This window comes from Sinocyclocheilus anshuiensis, unplaced genomic scaffold (assembly GCF_001515605.1).
Source record: "Sinocyclocheilus anshuiensis isolate Anshui unplaced genomic scaffold, SAMN03320099.WGS_v1.1 scaffold5510, whole genome shotgun sequence".
NCBI classification, from domain to species: Eukaryota; Metazoa; Chordata; class Actinopteri; order Cypriniformes; family Cyprinidae; genus Sinocyclocheilus; species Sinocyclocheilus anshuiensis.
The window spans coordinates 2,508-2,966 of NW_015551312.1; positions in this window are offsets into that span (position 1 = coordinate 2,508).

Consider the following 459-nt stretch of genomic DNA (forward strand, 5'->3'; position numbering starts at 1 on the left):
GGTGAGGAGACCATTACAATAGTCCACCCTGCTGGTGATAAAGGCATGAACAAGTTTCTCCAAGTCTTGATTGGAAACAAAACATCTAATTCTTGCAATGTTTTTGAGATGATAGTATGCTGATTTAGTTACTGCTTTGACATGACTACTGAAACTAAGGTCTGTCTCCAGAATCACACCAAGATTCTTGACTTGATTTTTAGTTGTCTGACCCCTAGAGTCAAGGTATGCATTTACCTTAAGAAGTTAATCTTTGTTTCCAAATGCAATGACTTCAGTTTTCTCCTTGTTTAACTGAAGAAACATTTGGCACATCCAACTGTTAATTCCATCAATGCATTTACAGAGGGAGTCAATGGGTCTGTAGTCATTTGGTGATAAGGCTAGGTAAATCTGGGTATCATCAGCATAGCTGTGATAGGCGATTTGGTTCTTTCTCATTATTTGACTTAGTGGGAG